Genomic DNA, 22,878 nt, shown 5'->3' with positions numbered 1-22,878 from the left:
AGAGAAGAGAAATTTGTGGTACAACTTGACTAAAAGAAGGGATCGGTTGGTAGGACATATTCTGAGGCATCAAGGGATCACCAATTTAGTATTGGAGGGCAGCGTGGAGGGTAAAAATCGTAGAGGGAGACCAAGAGATGAATACAGTAAACAGATTCAGAAGGATGTAGGTTGCAGTAGGAAATGGGAGATGAAGAAGCTTGCACAGGATAGAGTAGCATGGAGAGCTGCATCAAACCAGTCTCTGGACTGAAGACCACAACAACAACATTATTTATTACTGTAAAAATTATTGTAACTGTATTATATATTTTTGACATGTCTTCTGTATGCAAACAAAATGGATTGCAGATGTACGTCATGAGATGAATAAAACACAATTCACCACATGAGCTGAAGTGAGGTTTGTCACTAAACAGCACACAATGTCCCAGTCAATGGTTGCTCTACACCATGGAAGTCTGTGTTGTCTGTGGTACTGGTCAATGGTAAACAGTGTATGGCAACTCGAGATGCCAACCAACCCTTTACTAAGTTGTTCTCAGTGGTTGTGGGTGATGCTGCCCGTAACTTCTGCATGGATTTCAGCTGTTATCATCTGGCGATTTGTCAGAGCCAGCCAAACAATCCTACTTTCGCCTTGTTGTGTAGACTTTCTGAAAGTACTAGTGCCCATTCTTCTAGTCGCCATGTTGACCTAAGCCCATCTTGTTACTACTTGTTTTGTATTCATTACATTACAGACAACTATCTGTGCAATCTGTCGGCATAACACTCTGTGCAATCTGTCGGCATAACACTCCCAAGTCTCTCACGTCAGTAATTCCACCCTTCTCAAAGTCTGAAAGATGGTGTTATGCTGTACTTGCAAGTCCTCTAGCAATGCTGTGTTGCAATCCCCACTTAAAAATTTCCAACAAAATTAGACACACCCATTGAGATCATGTGTTCACATCATTCTTCATCTGTATGAATGGCTTTTTATCTCTACTAAAAATAAATTTGCACTGGGATTAAATTTTTATTCAACATGTCCCTTGGCTACAGAAATACTGTATTAATAGTTTGGTAGCATTTGGTCAAGGTGTCTGCAGTGCAACACTTTCAGTTTCTATTAGTTTATTAAAATACTACTTGCAACAAACAAGATTACTCCAATTAAAATAGGAAACTATACTTCCAATGATTTACACATTAATCTGACAGTAGTGATATCCAGTAACAGACGATCTGAAGATAATTAATTAATATGATTAGGAATAAACAGGAAACTAGGAACGAAATAGTATACTTATGACAATTTAAAAAAAAAGTAGAAAGTAAATATATTTAACATTAAAACAAACTAGACTTTTATTTATTTTTTACTTTGTATACATCACTTGTTTGATGTGACATGTAACGGTGGTCAGTAAAACATAACGTGCAAAAGTTATTTACAGTACAAAAACATGTAATGAGAGCCATATGTAATCTTGACTAAAGACTGACCAAGACTTCTGCTCCACAAAATAGGGAATCTTATGCTAACATCTGAATGAGTTTGTTTCCTTGATAAATTTGTTGTCGCAATAATGGAAATAAATAAATAACTGCTTTATGATAAGTATAAGGTGTAGCAGTAATGACTCCCTTATTCAGTGGGCTCACTGTGAATGCTATGGAGAGGTTACCATAGTAGGAGTGGTTTCAATAGCCATCTGTTGGATTGTCAACATCAGAGTATGTCATTACCTGATTGCATGAGTTTCTTTGCCATAAAGATTAATCCAAAAAGGATGAATGAAGGGCAATGGCCCAAAGAACACTGTGTTGGTACCTGGTTAATAAATGTGTATTTCTCACCAATAATTAATGCTACTGTGTGTTTTCAAAATGTGAACTACAGGGGAAACATGAAAATACAACACCATGTAGCTGAAACTGAAGGTACTGCTACTGAGTATTTTCAAAATGTGAACTACAAAGGAAACTTGAAAATACAACACCATGTAGCTGAAATTGAAGGTACTGCCTGCTGAATTTCATCTCCAGATCTTCGGCCAATGTTTATGTAATGGTTTTTTGGATGTTTCACCAGCACAAGTGGCTGGTATTCTCAAATATTCACCTTCCATTGCAAGAAGTGAACTGGACTTGAGTCCATAGTCAGACGTAATATTTTCTCTCATGCTAATGTCTACAGGGGTTGTTTCCCTGTCATAATCCCACTAGCTCCTACATAATTACTTGCCATGGTCTTTCATTACAGCATGGGAATGCAGAATCAATTTACCTTGAGGCTTTCTTCTTAAAACTATTGCCATGTTTATTAATTTCTCCACCTCTCCCAACATGTAGTATCATTTATGTCTGACAATCCTAGTTCTGATCGATTGTCTGGTCACTTCAACGTAGACTTTCCATATGCAAATGATATATTCTCGACATTATGAGTGGGTCCTTTGTCTATCTGAGATACACTCCAATCTACGTTGTAAGTTTGTATACAGCTTTTGCACTGTGAATGAGCAATCTCCTTCTGGCGTGTCACTTTTCCTGGTGGTATATTTCATGACATTTTTTATACATCTTACATCTTCTCTGGTTTGGTTGATGATTTGAAAATATGTGCAGGTTTTGAGCCATGTGTGTCCCTCTACAGTATACGCTGTAGCCAAGGTTCTTACCACTCCTTGTAACCAGCACATCCAGAACGGGCTGCTGTTGACGGGTTGCTCTTTCTATCCCCATAGTAAATTTAGTGTTGGCATGGAGACTGTTCAGATGTCTTGTAAAGTCACTGGATTGTTCTTCACTATAGCTCCACACATCAGAAATGTTATCAATGTACCTGTACCACAATGGACATTTACATAGTGCCTGTCTTTCAAAATACTCCATCAGGAAACTGGCAAAATAAACATTGTCTATGTAGCTGTGTGCTGTTTAGTGATGAGGTCTCTTTCCATATGTTTGGCACTGCAAAAAAACAAACCTTCTGGTACTTGCGGGTAGGTAACATTCATGAACTCCCAAAATAAGTTATGGAAAGCTGCTGTTCAGTAGTTTCTGCACTAAATCTGAATTTGGTATATAGAGTTCGTACTTCTTTCAAGGAATTTTTAACAGTAACTGCAATATGTTTCAGTACTTTCTGCACCTCGAACTGGATGAGGGTCTCATCCATAAAAATGAGCGGACAAAATGTATTGCATGTAGGTTTTAAAAATAAACCTCTTTATTGCAAGTGGTTATTATTTTTTTCACATCTTTTACAAATGCTATACAATCAATGTTTTCACACAAAACTGAGAGCAAGGCACAAAGTTCACTATTTATTTAATTGTTTAACTTACCGACTTTCAAAATTCAACAAAAATTTTGGTTTCTCCAGATATGTGGTAACAGACTAACAAAATGTTATGAAGTGGACAATGAACTGTAATAGGCTTATATAAAAATAGATGGAAAATGAATGTTGTGTAACATGAAAAAATCAATTAACCCTTTCCAGTCAAATTTTTCTATTTACAGCTTTCTCACCATTTCTTATTTATAGCACAATAACTGAACCATGTCAGGCACTGGCTGACATCAGAACTGTAATGGAAAATTGTAATGTTGGACATAATTTGACAGTGGATCCGAAGGGGTTACATCATTATTTTATTGGAAAAGTGGATAGTATACACTTTTTAAACCATTTTGTATTATTTCATGTAATTAAAATATTTTTCAAGCTGTCTTTCGACTCCTGTAGCCAGTCATTTTGTGTGGTACTGTGTATCCAATATTATTACTGTTCTCCAGCTATTTCTTTATATTAGCTACCTTTCTTGATGTTTGCATGATTAACTTTGTTAAATTATTGTACCTTCTGTCTATGTCTGTATAATCTTCATATTATAAAGCACTAATCTTACTTTTGTAATCTCTCTATTCTTCAACATATTCTCATAACATGCATATCTGATTCCCTGTCTAATGAGTATATTTGTTTCTAGTGCTGTATCTATTGCTGCTCTGCATCTTATACATGTATGATCACTGACAACATAAAAGTGGTTTAGGAACATCATATCTCATATATTTTCTTTATTATCTGATTTTTTTTCTTTTATTTATGTCAGGTTCTTTTCAAGTCAATTTCCTGCTTTTTTCCTTTTGGAATAATATGTTAAAGATAAATCTACTGTTCTTTTTGATAAATTCTACTACTATATGACCTCTGTCATAAACAAGTTTCCCAATGAATAACTGTAATTTGGAGCCTGTCCTAGTTTTACATTAGACTCTGCCATTGCTGTATTTCCCCAGACAGGTTAAATCTACATCTATATTCCACAAGCCATCTTATGGTGTAAAGCAGATGATACTCCTGGTACCACTATACGATCCCTCTTCCCCGTTCCATTCCCGAATGGTGTCTGGGAGAAATGACTATTGGCAAACTTCCATATTAGCTTTAATTCCTCAGATTTTCGCATTGTAAGAAGAAGTAATATGTTGCCTTTCTCTTCCTGAAACTTACTCTCATGGAATTTTGATAGAAACATTCTTCACGATGCACAACCACTCTCTTGCAGTGTCTATCACTGGAGTTTGTTGAGCATATGTATAATGATCTTGTGCTATTCTTTGTCGAATCTTCACTCTCTCTTCCATTAATCCAACCTAGTAATGATTTCAGACTGATGAGCAATACTCAAGACTTGGAAAACCAATATTTTTGTATGTAGTTTCTTTTATAGATGACTTATATTTCCTTAAGATTCTTCCTATGAAATTCAGCATGTCATCTACTTTTCCTACTATTTATTTTATGCACTCATTCCACTTTAAATTTATAGATGACTTATATTTCCTTAAGATTCTTCCTATGAAATTCAGCATGTCATCTACTTTTCCTACTATTTATTTTATGCGCTCATTCCACTTTAAATTGTCCTGTATGGTTATAACTTGGTATTTTATGGTAGTAACTGTTTCCAGCGATTTATCACCAAAAATATAACTGCACAGTGAGGGATTTCTTCCCCTATGCATGTACCACAATATGTCACATTAATTTATCGTCAGTGTCATGTGGCAGTCACAGCACTATTTACCAATGCTCTGCAGGTCTTCCTGCAGTTTGCTACTGCCTTCAAGTACTACTATCTTTTATGGACAACCACATCATGTGCAAACAGCCTCATCATGCTTCTGACATAAACCAATAAATCACTTACACAGGATGTCTCAAAAAAAAGTTTATATTTGGAGAGCTCTCTGTGCATGCACAACAGACTGGGGGAGAGGGTGTGTGTGTGTGTGTGTTGGAGGTACATTCATCACTTGCTTGGCCTTTAGGAATTCATTCGATATGGAGTGCTTCTTGAGATCAGACCGCACATTCTGTGTGTGAGAATTTTACAAAAACAGTGATTTGGCGACTGTAGCAAGGAGAAAATTTTGCAGTGATACTGGATTGTATAGCATAAATGAAGCTCCAAATGTTCTGCTTAACTGGAAATGAATCAGAATGTTTGAGGAGACTGGTTCAACACTGACCAAGCCAAAATCTGGACAACCAAAGTCATCAAGTACAGGCAAATCCTTGGAGAGTGTAAATTGCTCCGTTCGTGATGATCCTAACCTCTATATTTGCAAGTGTGTAAGTTCTTTAAATATGCATAGATCACCACTGTACCAAATTCTACAAAAAGACCTTAAGCTGCAGCCTTACAAAGTCCAATTGGTGCAGTTAAAGCCTTAGGATGCCAGACATCCTAGGTGACAGTGTAGTGGGTGGTGGTGCGATCACTCATGGAAAAATTCCTGTAGTGGTTGGTGTTAGAGCTGCACCTGTTATAGATTGAAGTCAGCTGATAGGTATACCTGCTTAAAGGAAGTCTGTCTAATTAAGGAATCACTTTAAGAAAATGTCAAATGTTTCCAAGTAGAGAAGGAATTAGCATGTTGTTGTTGTTGTTGTGGTCTTCAGTCCTGAGACTGGTTTGATGCAGCTCTCCATGCTACTCTATCTTGTGCAAGCTTCTTCATCTCCCAGTACCTACTGCAACATACATCCTTCTGAATCTGCTTAGTGTAGTCATCTCTTGGTCTCCCTCTACGATTTTTACCCTCCACGCTGCCCTCTAATACCAAATTGGTGATCCCTTGATGCCTCAGAACATGTCCTACCAACCGATCCCTTCTTCTGGTCAAGTTGTGCCACAGACTTCTCTTCTCTCCAATCCTATTCAATACTTCCTCATTAGTTATGTGATCTACCCATCTAATCTTCAGCATTCTTCTGTAGCACCACATTTCGAAAGCCTCTATTCTCTTCTTGTCCAAACTAGTTATCGTCCATGTTTCACTTCCATACATGGCTACACTCCATACAAATACTTTCAGAAATGACTTCCTGACACTTAAATCTATATTCGACGTTCACAAATTTCTCTTCTTCAGAAACGCTTTCCTTGCCAGTGCCAGACTACATTTTATATCCTCTCTACTTCGACCATCATCAGTTATTTTGCTCCCCAAATAACAAAACTCCTTTACTACTTTAATTGTCTCATTTCCTAATCTAATTCCCTCAGCATCACCCGACTTTATTCGACTACATTCCATTATCCTCGTTTTGCTTTTGTTGATGTTCATCTTATATCCTCCTTTCAAGACACTATCCATTCCGTTCAACTGCTCTTCCAAGTCCTTTGCTGTCTCTGACAGAATTACGATGTCATCGGCGAACCTCACATTTTTTCTTCTTCTCCATGGATTTTATACCTACTCCAAATTTTTCTTTTGTTTCCTTCACTTATTGCTCAATATACAGATTGAATAACATCGGGGAGAGACTGCAACCCTGTCTCACTCCCTTCCCAACCACTGCTTCCCTTTCATGTCCCTCGACTCTTATAACTGCCATCTGGTTTCGGTACAAATTGTAAATAGCCTTTCGCTCCCTGTATTTTACCCCTGACACCTTCAGAATTTGAAAGAGAGTATTCCAATCAACATTGTCAAAAGCTTTCTCTAAGTCTACAAATGCTAGAAACGTAGGTTTGCCCTTCCTTAATCTAGCTTCTAAGATAAGTCATAAGGACAGTATTGCCTCACGTGTTCCAACATTTCTACAGAATCCAAACAGATCTTCCCCGAGGTTGGCTTCTACTAGTTTTTCTATCCGTCTGTAAAGAATTTGCGTTAGTATTTTGCAGCTGTGACTTATTAAACTGATAGTTCGGTAATTTTCACATCTGTCAACACCTGCTTTCTTTGGGATTGGAATTATTATATTCTTCTTGAAGTCGAGGGTATTTCGCCTGTCTCATACATCTTGCTCACCAGATGGTAGAGTTTTGTCACTACTGGCTCTCCCAAGGCCATCAGTAGTTCCAATGGAATGTTGTCTACTCCGGGGGCCTTGTTTCGACTCAGGTCTTTCAGTGCTCTGTCAAACTCTTCACGCAGTATCGTATCTCCCATTTCATGTTCATCTACATCCTCTTTCATTTCCATAATATTGTCCTCAAGTACATCGCCCTTGTATAGACCCTCTATATACTCCTTCCACCTTTCTGCTTTCCCTTCTTTGCTTAGAATTGGGTTTCCATCTGAGCTCTTGATATTCATACAAGTGGTTCTCTTATCTCCAAAGGTGTCTTTAATTTTCCTGTAGGCAGTATCTATCTTACCCCTAGTGAGATAAGCCTCTACATCCTTACATTTGTCCTCTAGCCATCCCTACTTAGCCATTTTGCACTTGCTGTCGATCTCATTTTTGAGATGTTTGTATTCCTTTTTGCCTGCTTCATTGACTGCATTTTTATATTTTCTCCTTTCATCAATTAAATTCAATATTTCTTCTGTTACCCAAGGATTTCTACTAGCCCTCGTCTTTTTACCTACTTGATCCTCTGCTGCCTTCACTACTTCATCCCTCAAAGCTACCCATTCTTATTCTACCGTATTTCTTTCCCCCATTCCTGTCAATTGCTCCCTTATGCTCTCCCTGAAACTCTGTACAACCTCTGGTTCTTTTAGTTTATCCAGGTCCCATCTCCTTAAATTCCCACCTTTTTGCAGTTTCTTTAGTTTTAATCTACAGGTCACAACCAATAGATTGTGGTCAGAGTCCACATCTGCCCCTGGAAATGTCTTACAATTTAAAACCTGGTTCCTAAATCTCTGTCTTACCATTATATAATCTATCTGAGACCTGTCAGTATCTCCAGGCTTCTTCCATGTATACAGCCTTCTTTTATGGTTCTTGAACCAAGTGTTAGCTATGATTAAGTTGTGCTCTGTGCAGAATTCTACCAGGCGGCTTCCTCTTGCACTTCTTCGCTCCAGTCCATATTTACCTACTACGTTTCCTTCTCTCCCTTTTCCTACTACCGAATTCCAGTCACACATGACTATTAAATTTTCGTCACCCTTCACTATCTGAATAATTTCTTTTATTTGATCATACATTTCTTCAATTTCTTCGTCATCTGCAGAGCTAGTTGGCATATAAACTTGTCCTACTGTAGTAGGTGTGGGCTTCGTATCTATCTTGGCCACAATAATGCGTTCACTATGCTGTTTCTAGTAGCTTACCCGCATTCCTATTTTCCTATTCATTATTAAACCTACTCCTGCATTACCCCTATTTGATTTTGTGTTTATAACCCTGTAGTCACCTGACCAAAAGTCTTGTTCCTCCTGCCACCGCACTTCACTAATTCCCACTATATCTAACTTTAACCTATCCATTTCTCTTTTTAAATTTTCTAACCTACCTGCCCGATTAAGCGATCTGACATTCCACACTCCGATCCGTAGAACGCCAGTTTTCTTTCTCCTGATAACGACATCCTCTTGAGTAGTCCCCGCCCGGAGATCCGAATGGGGGACTATTTTACCTACAGAATATTTCACCTAAGAGGACGCCATCATCATTTAATCATACAGTAAAGCTGCATGCCCTCGGGAAAGATTACGGCCGTAGTTTCCCCTTGCTTTCAGCCGTTCGCAGTACCAGCACAGCAATTGTTACAAGGCCAGATCAGTCAATCATCCAGACTGTTGCCCCTGCAACTACTGAAAAGGCTGCTGCCCCTCTTCAGGAACCACACGTTTGTCTGGCCTCTCAACAGATACCCTTTCGTTGTGGTTGCACCTACGGTATGGCTATCTGTATCGCTGAGGCACGCAAGCCTCCCCACCAACGGCAAGGTCCATGGTTCATGGGGGGAGGTGGACTTAGATATTTCATCAAAATATAAGTGGTATTAGAGATAAAGTTAGTGAACTGCTTATAGAGGTTGACTCTGAAATTACTGGTATATCGGAGAAACAGTTAAATAATTTGTCAATTCAGAGGCTTCCTTTACCAGGATACAGATTAGGTCGCTGTTTTTTGAGGAGTTCCTTGTGGGCTGGCAGAGTGGCTATGTACATAAAAAACAGTATTCCATTTAAGTCCATAGATGTATCACGGCACTGCACTGAACAGGTATCAGAATGTTGTGCATGGGCAGTTGCATTTAGTGAAACTAAACTTCTAATTGTTGTTGTTTATAGGTCCCCTAACTCTGACTACAGGGCATTTCTGCTCAAGCTAGAGTGGGTTCTTGATTCACTTTGTACGAAGTCTCAGAAATTAATTAAGTAGTGACTTCAACATAAATTTTGCATATGATAGTGCGAGAAAAAGGATGTTGGTACTTCTCCTAAATTCATGTGATCTGATGCAGATTGTGTTTTTTCCAACTAGGGTGCAGGGGAACACTAGCACACCCATAGACAATATTTTTATTCATTCTTCATTACTAGATGGGCATTCAGTTAGTAAAAGGGTGCATGTCCTTTCAGACCATGATGCACAAATTTTAACACTAAAAGGCTATGGTACTCAAACAAATGTCACATACAATTACAAACTAGGAAAGTTAATCCAAAAGCAATAGATAGCTTTTAAACCTTGTCAAGGAACAACAGTGGCGGGATGTTTATAGTGCTGATAACATAGATCACAAATATAATGCTTTCCTTAACACATTTTTCATGCTTCTTGAGAGTTGCTTTCCATTAGAACATTCTAAACGGCATACTACCAGTAATAGGCAGCCCGGGTGGCTGATTAGTGGGATAAGGATAACACGTAGAACAAAGCGGGAATTATATTGTCACGTAGAAGAAGGCATAATTTGATGAATGACAAACACTAACTTCACTTAATGAAGGTTTATTCAGCACTTGCACATACAAGAGCAACTGCCTCCGGCCAGAACATATACAGTATAAATACAGCTACAGAACACTCCAGTACAATGATTCTTGATATTTGTGGATGCTTCTAGAATGTATTCAACCGAATACAGAAATTAAAATTGTACAGTCCTGGTGAGTTTTGGACTCACGACCCTCCATGCAACAGTTTAGTATCATAACCACTAAACCACGGTGCTACTCAACTTCTTCTGTGACATTGCTCCCTCCTTGAGCAAACAGCATCTCGGTGTTACACCCTCCTAGTCCAGGAACAAGTAATCGATCCTGCATACTCTGACTCCTGATGACTGATTCTCACCCTGGTGGTGATGTTCTTACAACTTCTTTTGCCACTAAGCTCTTCGTCACCGTTCCGCTTGGTGCCTGTTGCCTGACACTGGAGCTTTGAATTTACCCTGGGTTGCAGGATCCTTATAGGGCTTCATTCGAAGGACGTGGACCGTGTCTCTGATCTTTCATCGTCTTGTGTCGGGGTCGCAATCTTCAGCTTCATAAGTAACATCAGACAACTGTGTTACAACCTTATATGGTCCAAAGTAGTGCCTGAGGAGCTTCTCAGAGAGACCAACCTTCCGGACAGGAGTGAAGATCCAGACGAGGTCACCAGGCTGGTAGACAACAGTGAGTTAGCTCGTGTTATACCTTTAGCAATCGTTTTCCTGAGCCTATAGCATGCAGAGTCAAGCTAACTGTCAAGCTTCCTCGACTCTGGTTAATATCTGGCCGATGTAGTTGTCGTCCACGTCATCAGGATGTAACGGAAACACAGTGTCGGTCGTCATAGTCACCTCACGCCCATGCACCAGGAAAAATGGCGTAAATCCTGTGGTGTCTTGTTTTGTGGTGTTGTAGGCAAACATCACGAAAGATAGCACCTCATCTCGGTTGCTCTGCTCAACATTGACGAACATTGATAGCATGTCGGTCTTGGTCTTATTAAGGTGTTCAGTAAGCCCATTAGTTTGTGGATGGTAATGTTGCACCGACGGTTCATCTCTGTCACAAGATTCGATTGAAAAACTTTCACACGATCTGTAATTAACGACACTAGGGCACCGTGCTTTAATACAATGTCTTCCACAATGAATTTGGCTACCTCGAATGTTTCGGCTGTTTTCATGGCTTTCATAATGGGATGGCGTGTCAGATAATCAGTGCAAACAATAATCTATTGCCACTAGCAGACGTTGGAAATCGTCTGGGGAGGTCAATCCCAAGACGCTGCAAAGGCGTTTCGGCTGGTGGAATTGGTATAAGTTGGCCACGTGGTTTCTGAAGAAATGCCTTTCTCCTCTGGCACTCTCGACAGTGCGACACATAGTGATAGACACTCCTAAATAACCCTGGCCACAAAAATCTCTCGCGGGTCTATCGTATGTCTTAATAAATCCTAAATGTCCAGCCTCAGATGTGTCATGGAATTTCTGTAGAACATCTAAGTGAATGTGTTTAGGAATCACTGGTAGCCACCTCTTTCCAAACGGGTCAAAGTTTTTCTTGAAAAGTAATCCATTAACTACTTTAAATTGTCCTTTCACATCCTCTGACCGATTTAAGGCAAGCATAGTTTGAGACACCTTGGCGTCCTTCTTCTGGTCTGTAGGAGATCCTGGAGTGCAGTGAGACAGTCACTATCTTCAACAAAGTCTTGATGGTCTTGCACAGGGTTTCTTGAGAGACAGTCGGCATCTTGGTGTTTTCTTCCACTTTTGTACACTATGGTAATGTCATACTCTTGAAGACACAGTGCCCCACCTGGCAAGTCGTCCTGTTGGATCCTTAAGACCTGTCAACCAACAAAGTGAATGATGGTCTGTAACAACTGTGAATGGCCTTCCATAGAGGTACTGTCGAAATCTGCACATGGCCCAAATCATAGCAAGACATTCTCTTTCTGCAGTTGAGTAGTTTTTCTCGGCTTGTGTAAGTGTCCTAGAAGCACAGGCTATAATCTACTCTTTTCCATCCAGAATCTGCACCAGAACAGCACCGATCTCATACCCGCTGCCATCTGTGTGTAGTTCTGTAGGTGCTTTCTCATCATACAGACCAAGTACAAGGTCAGTTATCAGAGCTTAAATTGTCCTTTCACATCCTCTGACCGATTTAAGGCAAGCATAGTTTGAGACACCTTGGCGTCCTTCTTCTGGTCTGTAGGAGATCCTGGAGTGCAGTGAGACAGTCACTATCTTCAACAAAGTCTTGATGGTCTTGCACAGGGTTTCTTGAGAGACAGTCGGCATCTTGGTGTTTTCTTCCACTTTTGTACACTATGGTAATGTCATACTCTTGAAGACACAGTGCCCCACCTGGCAAGTCGTCCTGTTGGATCCTTAAGACCTGTCAACCAACAAAGTGAATGATGGTCTGTAACAACTGTGAATGGCCTTCCATAGAGGTACTGTCGAAATCTGCACATGGCCCAAATCATAGCAAGACATTCTCTTTCTGCAGTTGAGTAGTTTTTCTCGGCTTGTGTAAGTGTCCTAGAAGCACAGGCTATAATCTACTCTTTTCCATCCAGAATCTGCACCAGAACAGCACCGATCTCATACCCGCTGCCATCTGTGTGTAGTTCTGTAGGTGCTTTCTCATCATACAGACCAAGTACAAGGTCAGTTATCAGAGCTTTTCGCAGCACATCAAAAGAATCTTGTCGAGCACCACCCCGAATAAATTTAGTATCAGCTTTTAACAATTCTTGGATTGGCCTGGCTTTGATAGAAAAGACTTTGATAAAATGATGGTAATAAGAACAGAATCCAAGGAACCTACTCACATCTCTAATACTTTTAGGAATAGGAAATTCTGTTATCGATCTCTGGCCGCACACCTTCATTTGACACAAGGTGTCCCAGTATGTTGATTTCTTTTGCTCCAAAGACACACTTTATTGGATTAAGTTTCAGTCCACCTTGTTGGAGACACTTAAGAACAGCCCTCAGTCTTTTTATAAGTTCATCAAATGTCTCTGAGAACACTATAATGTCATCTAAATAACAAAGACACATTGTCCACTTCAGGTGCCTCAGAAGATTATCCATCATCCATTCAAAAGTTGCTGATACATTACACAAACAAAACGGCATTTACCTTAAACTCATACAGGCCCTCAGGGATGATGAGTGCAGTTTTCTCACGATCAGCCTTGTCTACTTCGATTTGCCAGTCTCCCAAGTACATGTCCACAGTTGAGAAAAATTTAGCCCCCTTCAGACAATCTAGTGAATCATCAATTCACGGAAGAGGGTAAATGTCCTTTTCAGTTACCTTATTAAGCTTCCTGTAATCAAAACAGAAGTGCCAACTGCCATTCGTCTTCCTGAGTACCACTGGTGAGGGCCATGGGCTCTGCGAAGGTTAAATGATGTCATTCTTTATCATTTTCTACACCTTGTCGCGAATTATTCGATGTTCCATTGCTGACATAAGATATGCTCTCTGGCTTATTGGCTGTTGGTCTCCAGTGCAAATGCGGCGCTTCACCGTCGCTTTGTCTAATTTGCTCTTCACCTGTGGATTGAAGCATTCAAGAACTCTTGAAGAATGGCAAGTAGCTTCTTCTGTTGTTCCTTAGTGAGATCTGGTGACAGTCGAGCTGGAAGATCTTGTCTTGCAGTGGTAGCGCTAATTTCACCCACAGACTCGGCATGGGAGATTTCTATGATGATCAGTTGTTCTCCAATTAACAGCTTTTGCTAAGCACATGCATCTGGGAAGGATCTGTGGCTCTTGGCGACAGCTAACTATCCACAATTCACGGAATCCTTTCTCAAACGAGACGACAGAGGCTGGGATGACCAAGTTATTCTTCAGTGGTATGCTTCTCTTACATTCCACTACAAGATACAAGGGTTAATGCATGGAATGACACGTGACACTTAACTTTATAGCGCTGACTGCAGGAATGATCACTTCATCCAGCACACACAGTCTCCACACACTCGGATGTGCATCTTCCTGTCCACAGTATCATCTAGCATAATCTTTGAGTAACCACAATCTATATAACGCCTGAGAAGCTTTCAAAAAGTCCCATTCGAGAATGAAATCATGACTAACTCTTGTAAGATGATGAATTCTAAGGGCTGTGTATGGCCACTTACACCCACATAAATGGTACACCTTCCTGTAGGTTTTACATATTTCCCATTTGCCACCTTCAGCAGAGATGTTTAGTTGTTGACGAATACGGTTTTCTGCAACTGGCGATGGTACTTCTCCGAAATGACTGAATATGATGCTCCAGAGTCCACAAGAGCTTGGGCTGGTCAGTCACCCATGACGATATTGATGTAGTTCCCAATCGTTTTTGTAGTAATTGATGGCGGAGGATTTTTCTCTTCGGCGGCCTCCATTCAAGGAAGGTTGTGGCGGCTAGGTGATCAGCTGGAGCTTCTGAATGATGATGCAGCTCAATCGGTGTGTTGGGGAGCGTCCTCTCCATCGGCCAGCTTGCGGCGATGATGACCTGCGTCGTCCTGCACCCACATCATCTTGTTCGTCTTCATTGTCCCAGAGTAGGTGTCCGCTAAGATCGGTCTGCTGTCTTCTGGCGTGGGCGTTGTTAAATATCTGCCACCTTTCTCGACAACAGCACACCACATGTCCTGGTCGTCCACAGTGGAAACATACTGGCTGATTATCCTGGGTCCTCCAGATGTCAGTCTTCCTCTTGGTGCCCAAACAGGTTCCTCATGCGGCATTGTAGGAACAAAACTCTGCCTGGGTCTCGATTTTTTCACCGTTTTAAAGTAAAATGAAGGATGAGAGATTGGGTTCAATGTCTGTTCCACTTCTTCCCTTATGACCTCTTTAAGTGTCTCAAATATTTGCTCATCGTGCAATCCAAGTGCCTCCCGAACATCCTCTCTCACTATCTGGCGAAGAAACACTTGTGAAATCAGTTGCTTCCTCCATCACAGACATTGATACAACATTTGGAAGCTGTTTAAACTTCTTGCATGTAATTCTTTTTTGATGTATTGTCTCGATATACTGGCACCATTTTATGCAGTCGTCTTCTGTCGAAACCTCCTTCAGGAGTAGGGCTTGATACGTACCCTCAGCAACGCCCTTCATGAGATGTGCAACCTTATCTTCCTCCTTCATTCTAGGATCCACTATTTTACGCAGCTCCAAGACGTCTTGAATGTAGGATGCTGTAATTTCTTCTGGACGCTGTGCCCTGCACTTTAATTTATCTTCAAACTTGCACTTCTGTCATCGTGTGTCGCTGAAATACTTGCGCAGTTCTGCCTGGAATACTTCCCACCTTGTGAACTTCTCCTCGTTGTTCTCATACCATTGCTTGACAGTGCCCTCCAAGTAGAAAAATATGTTAGCCAAACACACCAGCTGTTGTTAAATTTGGCTATACACTCATATACCTTCAGCCACTTGTCTGGATCTTGGATACCTTCAGCCACTTGTCTGGATCTTGGCCATCGTCACCAGAGAACCAGGAAGGATGTCTCATGTGATGGCACACAGTTGTTGTCATCATAACGTCCTCTACTTCTTCTGTCTCCAAGAGATTGCGATCTGTTGAATATGGCTCTAACTCGGGTTTCATACAGAAATTAAAATTGTACAGTCCAGATGAGTTTTGTACTCATGACCCTCCATGCAACAGTTTAGTATCATAACCACTAAACCACAGTGCTACTCAACTTCTTCTGTGACAATATCAAAATGTTAGAAGTAGTCACAATCAAGCTACAGTAGCACATTACAAACAGTATTGTAAGGTGCTTAAAAATGTTATTAGGAAGGGAAAGAGTATGTGGTATGCAAATAGAATAGCTGATTCACAGGATAAAATAAAAACCATATCATCAGTTGTGAAGGAAGTGTCTGGTCAACAGCACAAGGTCGACAATATAAAGTCAGTTAGTATTAAAAATATTTCTATTACTGATATATCAGATATCCAGGGTGTTACAAAAAGGTATGGCCAAACTTTCAGCAAACATTCCTCACACACAAATAAAGAAAAGATGTTACGTGGACATGTGTCCGGAAACGCTTAATTTCCATATTAGAGCTCATTTTAGTTTTGTCATTATGTACGGTACTTCATCGATTCACAGCCACATGTGTGGGCTGACGAGAATCCGCACGCAATTGTGCAATCACATCATCAACACAGATTTTCTGTGAACACTTGAGGCATTGTTGGTGATGTCTTGATTGGGCCCCATGTTCTTCCACCTATGCTCAATGGAGCACGTTATCATGATTTCATATGGGATACTCCACCTGTGCTGCTAGAACATGTGCCTTTACAAGTACGACACAACATGTGGTTCATGCATGATGGAGCTCCTGCACATTTCAGTAGAAGTATTCGTACGCTTCTCAATAACAGATTCGGTGAACGATGGATTGGTAGAGGCGGACCAATTCCATGGCCTCCACACTCTCCTGACCTCAACCCTCTTGACTTTAATGTATGCGGGCATTTGAAAGCTCTTGTCTATGCAACCCCAGTACCAAATGTAGAGACTCTTCGTGCTCATATTGTGGACGGCTGTGATACAATACACCATTCTCCAGGGCTGCATCAGCGCATCAGGGATTCCATGCGACGGAGGGTGGCTGCATGTATCCTCGCTAACGCAGGACATTTTGAACATTTCCTGTAACAAAGTGTTTGAAGTCACGCTGGTACGTTCTGTTGCTGTGTGTTTCCATTCCATGACTAATGTGATTTGAAGAGAAGTAATAAAATGAGCTCTAACATGAAAAGTAAGTGTTTCCGGACACATGTCCACATAACATATTTTCTTTCTTTGTGTGTGAGGCATGTTTCCTGAAATTTTGGCCATACGTTTTTGTAACACCCTGTATGTACAGTATTTAACAATCATTTTCTGAGCATTGCTGGTGAATTAAATACCAATTTAGTTTCTACAGGGAATCTAATATTCTCCTAGGCATTCATCATATCAATGAGAGTCCTTAGTCTTCAGTGATTTAATTATTGACTCAATCTCCCCCTTGTCTGTATCACAGAGGAGTATTTCTGACATCAATCTCAGAAAGGCATTTGCCAAGAAAGTTATAGTGTGTGCTGCGCATTTAGCCATATCTGTAATTTTTCCTTTAGGAACGGTCAGTTCCCTAAACTATTAAAGTACTCAATAGTAAAGCCACTTTATAAAAATGGAGAAAAGATTAATGTAGACAATTTTAGACCTATTTCTATGCCATCAGTGTTTGCTAAAGTTATTGAAAAGGCTGTGTATGTAAGGATGATAACTGATCATTTTATATCATATGATTTGCTATCAAATGTAAAGTTTGGTTCTAGAAGTCACTTAACAACTGAAAATGTTATATTCTATTTTCTCTGTGAGCTACTGTGTGGGTTAAACAAAAGGTTTCAAACGCTAGATTCAAACGCTAGGCATTCATCAACTAAGGTATTTGATTGTGTTGATCACAAAATATTGCTCCAGAAGTTGGACCATTACGGAATATGGGGAGTAGCTCACAATTGGTTCATCTATTACTTTAACAGCAGACAGAAAAAGATCATTATTTGCAATGCTGAGAATGGCTGTGATGTGGGGTCTGAGTGGGGCACAGTAAAGTGGGCCCAGGAATCAGTGTTTAGGCCACTCCTGTTCCTTGCTTATATAAATGATATGCCCTCTAGTATTACGGGTAACTTTAAAATATTTCTGTTTACTGACGACACTAGCTTGGTAGTAAAGGATGTTGTGTGCAACATTGGCTCGATTTCAAATAGTGCAGTTCATGACATATTCAAACAGTATCTGAAGTGAGTCATCGTTTGACTTGAAAATTAGTCTACTTTGTTTATTTTCATTTGCTAATTTTGTATGGTATTATATATTCTTGCTATTCTAAACGGATATTTTTGGCTCAGAAACGGGCAGTTCACGAACCTCTTGTCGACCTCTTTTCATGAGTCTGGGTATTTTAACATTGGCCTCTCAATATCTATATATTCCTTACTGTCTTTTCTTGTTAAAAATATTAGCTTATTCCCAAGAATAAGCAGCTTTCACTCAGATAATACTCAGCAAAAATCAAACCTGCATTTAGGTTGGACTTCCTTAACTCCTGTGCAGAATGATGTGCAGTATACTGCTGCATCCATTTTCAATAAGCTACTGCTCAAATTCAAAAATCTTAGCAGTGATCCACATGCTTTCAAATCGAAACTGAAGAGTTTCCTCATGGGTCACTCCTTCTATTCTATCGAGGGGTTCCTTGAAAAATTAAGCTGATTCTTGTTGTATTGTTGAGAGTGTTTACTTAAAACTTATGGACGGACTTTTTTCGGGTTCATAAACATTTTAGTTTTATCTGTTATTATTTGTATATTGTGATTTCATGTACTGACATGTTCCATGACCTTGGAGATTTGCTCCTCAATTTGGTCCTATGGAACTTGACATGTATATAAATAAAGTAAATAGCATAGGCTGCAGTACGTTAAGGATGTGGCTGAGTGCCTTTCATTTAACATTGTCTTGTTTTCTGAGAAGGCTCTTTCACACATAAATGGTCACATCAATAAGCAAAATTGACACAAATTAAGTGCAACAAATCCTAAATGGAAGCATGAGAAATCTCTTCATTTCTTTCAGTTACTGTATGAGTTGCAATGGTGCCTCAAGAAATAACTGGCCTAACTATTTTGTGGATGAGAGCAGTTGTGCAATTACAGTGAATTCGGAATGTTATGTGATGATGTTAAATGACTTTTTGGTGGTTTAATTGCGAAAATTTCCTGATTACAACCAAAGAACATGGTTTCTGTAATATGGAGCCACAGCACTCTCATCTCACACACCTGTAATGCGAGTTTGTTAAAGTTTCCCTGGCAAATTGATCTACACGAAGGGTGACATAAATTGGCCTCCATGCAATCCAGGTTTGAGCTCCATGGATTTGTTCTTATGGGGTACATCAGATCTAAAGTGTATGGCAATAACCTGACTTCTCTACAGCAACTAAAAGAAAATATCCATAGTGAAGTGGCAGCCATCTCATTGTCTACATGCAAGCCATCATGCAAAATTCTGTTCATCATTTGAATGAGTGTTGTGGCATGCTGGATTGTATTTAAATGACATTATTTTTAAGAAGTAAAATCCTAAATTGTATGGCTCAATAATAAATAAAGAATCTTTTCAATAATAAATAAAGAATATTTTGATATACTTCAATCTCTATTTGATTTTGATACATCAAATATAAATTTTCTTTTGAGACATCCCATATACACAGTGTAAATCTTAAGTTGACAAACCAGAATAACTTGAAAAATAAGCTTCACACAAAAAATGTGTAGAATCCAAAGTTGATTATTTTCGAGGAGGAGTGGGGCAGGAGGCAACTTTAAAATTTCAAATTGAACCCCCATTTTTTATTGCAGAATCAGATTCTACATAAAAAAACTATGTACATTTTTTTTTAACATTTGTTTTGATTCCTGATAGTTGGCGCTGTAATCCAAAAAAATCCATGTTCTCATTTTTGCGTGGAAAATGGTTATGGACAAATAAAAAATACTATTTACTTCGTAAACTTTGATTCGCTAAAACTAAAACTCTCCCTCTCACCCCATAGGGTGGAGTTTGAGGGAGAGGAATTAGAGTTTTACAAAAGTTTACCCAAATATTAATTTTTCCCTGTACTGCAGAATGGAAACAAGCGCGCCGTGGCTCCAATATTCTCAGGGAAACATTCATGTAGGCATCCACGGGTCCAGTGGAGTTTCTGCAAGGCACCAAAATAGCCACGAAGTATTGTACACTGGTTGCAGACCTTGTACACCCCTTCATGACAGTCACGTTTCCCAACAGCAATGGCGTTTTTCAACAAGATAAAGCACAATGTCACAAGGCCAGGAGTGTGATGGAGTGGTCTGAGGAACACAGTGGCGAGTTACAACTGATGTGCTGGACCCCCAACTCGCCAGATCTGAACCCTCCAAAAAGTCTGGAACTTAAGTAAATTAGGTGACGTGTGTACAGATGTGGAGTCAGCTCCCCCAGCGACCCACCAAGGCCCTATTGCTTCCATGCCATGACGCGTTGCCGCTCTTATCTGTCCCAAAGGTGGACATACTGGCTGTTAGGTAGGTGGTCATAATATTTTGGATGATCAGTGTATCTTACAAGGTGGGTGAGAATATGTCTGACGGAAAGTGACTGATCATGTTCAATGTCAGCAATCTTCTATAATGCACTGATGACTTACGTTGAAATATCTGAAGCTCCATAACAGTGAGGTAACCTACTTCTGTTGCCAATGGAGACAACTTAAGCCTCTGGGCCTCTTCAAATGTTGGCAGAGCTGAGGCCGAAGTGATGCATTGGATATCTCCCATGCCGTGTAAAGTATTTTACCCAGTGATAGTGGAGACAATGAAATTGACATTTCCAAATACATACTGAGAGCATGTTACACATGGGACAAGCTCTTCACAGTGTGGCAGACAGTTGACACAGCTCCAGCTGTTGAACATTTTTAGATAATAGCTCACTTAATAACAGAAAATAAATACTCATTTAATAAACTGAAAATGTCTTCACTGCATGAACATGAGCTCAGTGTAGGTATTTTGCCTATTCACATAACGGAACTGGTGAAGAAAAGCTGTGTAGGTATAGTCTGCCTACAAAATGAAAAGTGAGCAGTGCTTGTTATGGGGAAGTTGTCTTTCCCAGAAAAATGCTACAGCTGCTGCACAGGATGACTAAGAATCAATCACTCTCTAGCAGTGTAGAACAGTGTGCAGAAATTTCTGAAAATTCTGCCCATATGCATTTTTTGCATTAATATAATTATTAACTCATATCTGCATTCCATGCAGTGTTAATGCACTTAGTGGAAAATAAACACCTCCAGGCACGTCTGCGTACTGCATCATCAATGACTCATATGGCGCAGTGCAGAGGTGCAGTATAACACTGTGAAAAACCCTGTAGTTCCTTCTTGTGATGCAGTGGGATAAACAGAGCATGGAATCATCTGATAACTCTTCATTTTGCAGGCTTATGAAGAAGGGAAGTCCATGACCACAATCCAATGAACTACATTCCTTCGCACTTCTACCCTCCACTCCTGCCTCCTCCATGCCTTACACTCCCAGAACACAATTTATCCCTTCATACAGCTTTACAGCACTTAGACTTGATACACACATTTAATACAGTACTCGCTTTTAACCTATTTCACTTATTAGTAAAAATTAATTTTATTCCATTAAAACACGATTTTCCTTAAGTGTGATTTTTCCATCCCCTGCAATCCAAAACAATTAGTTCTAGAGGAAAAATGAACAGGACCTTTTGTAGAAAATGTGATGTAATTTAATTTTGTACTAGGAAACATTTTCTATAGAAGTTGCAGTCTTCAAGTTATTCAAGAAAAACATTAAAAAGTTACCTTTAAACATCCTTCCGAATCCAAGCTCACACCCCACTGCTGGAGGTTTTTAGTATGTTGTTCGTGACACTCCCTCCTACCAATGCACAAAAATTTGTGACTACACATTCTATTTCCTCCTAACTTTTCTTTGTGGACTGGACTAATACTTGGTGCACAATATCAAACAAAGAAGACAAGCTGTGAATATAGGTGCAGATACCTAATACAATACAAAATACAGAGATGACATTAAAAATACGAACCACAAGTTGTTCAACATCTGAAAAAAATTAAAATGGTGTACTTGACTGGGCTCAAACCTGGAACCTTATCTTTTGCAGACAGTGTACTACCAATTGCGCTACCTGTACATACTTCAGGCGGACTTGGGAACTACAGAGGGTATCAAGTGAGAAACTGGAAAATTAAATAATTCATGAGGCATACACAAATACTGCAAATGGTAGCACAATGCACATGGAAACCAGGGCTCTGGCTGTGAGTCCTGATCGGCACACAATTTCAACTTTTTGTAAATGTTCATGACAATTTATACATTGCAAAATGGAAATTCTATCATAGGGCAATCAGATAAGAAATGATTTCTAGGTGAGTATAAGGGTACGAGAAGGTCTCAAAAGACATCAAGGTGCATCATGGAGTGCTACATGCATCAGCACTAGGTTGCAACAGCAACAGATTTAAGGACTGTTGTGGACTGTCTTGGTATCACTTCTCTCTGCTCACTGATATGTACTACAAGTGTTTATGACAACTTTGCAATACTTGGCTATTTCCTGAACACTGATTTAAACTCTGTTATCTCCCAATTGTCGACATTCGGATTGCACACAGGCATGCCTATTTTCCAGATTCGGTGTAGTCACCAGTCTCTGTTCAACCAAATATTGTTCCTATTGTGAATGTGCTAACAGTATGTATGTACACTGAAAGAGTTGTTGATTTTGGAGTGCTTCAAAGTCAGACAAAGTTAGTGTTCTCTGGCAATAAGGTTTGAGTTGCTCAGTAAATCTCGAGAGTACTTTAATTGCAAAGGGGTATCTACCTGTCTCTGCATCTGTTTAGTTCAAGAAGAATTAGCATTTATTATTCTCTGTTGTTTATTTTAACATAATTGCTCTAACACCAGTGTTGTTGAAAAAGCAGACATAAAACAGTGGTGACAAAGACTGTTTGGAACTA

At 39.7% G+C, this 22,878-nt stretch overlaps 1 protein-coding gene across 1 annotated transcript in view; it reads right to left on the bottom strand.

Annotated features, from left to right (window-relative positions):
* LOC126354627 (uncharacterized) overlaps positions 1–22,878 on the bottom strand; it is a 276,170-nt gene that overhangs the window by 2,057 nt on the left and 251,235 nt on the right. The window lies entirely within an intron of this gene.

Source organism: Schistocerca gregaria, chromosome 3 (genome assembly GCF_023897955.1).
Source record: "Schistocerca gregaria isolate iqSchGreg1 chromosome 3, iqSchGreg1.2, whole genome shotgun sequence".
Taxonomy (NCBI): Eukaryota; Metazoa; Arthropoda; class Insecta; order Orthoptera; family Acrididae; genus Schistocerca; species Schistocerca gregaria.
This window is presented reverse-complemented; position numbering and strand designations above follow the sequence as displayed.